We start from the raw sequence: 575 nt of genomic DNA on the forward strand, positions 1-575 counted from the left end.
ATGTCCTTCAGTGAGTCACTTGTAGCACCGAATAAATGATTGTTTCGCTGAATTTTAACAGACAGGGATTGGTTGTGCTTCACTGTCTAGTGTTTGTGTACAGTCCTTCGTAGATTTGTTTCAGTTCGCTTTGTGTGTGTTTTCCTCATTTGCAAAAAATGTTTCGCAGAACATTCATTTTTTCTTTTTCTATTTCTCAAATAAAGATTAGGTTGTTTCACTAAAAGTAATAGCTATTCAAGTTTGTGCCCTTCTCTATTCCATGTTTTTGGTCTCTCCTTTTCCCTTTATGTCTCTGTCTCCCTCTATGCTTACCTTTATTCTTGATTTTATCAACTTGTATCTGCACCAGCCATTCCTTCTATCAGCGTTTCATTTCCATGTGTTATGTTGTTATGCCGTATTTTCGTTGGCTGGCTGGTCAGATAACATCTAATCACGTTTCAGACAATTTCCCTTATCCCGTGGATGGCGTACAAAACTTCTTTATCCAAGACTTCTACTCTGCTTATATGAAGCTGGAAAGAAGGCAGGACAATCTGGCGCATCCCAAGGCGAGGGTTTAAATCTCTTAC

This window comes from Penaeus monodon, chromosome 28 (assembly GCF_015228065.2).
Source record: "Penaeus monodon isolate SGIC_2016 chromosome 28, NSTDA_Pmon_1, whole genome shotgun sequence".
NCBI classification, from domain to species: Eukaryota; Metazoa; Arthropoda; class Malacostraca; order Decapoda; family Penaeidae; genus Penaeus; species Penaeus monodon.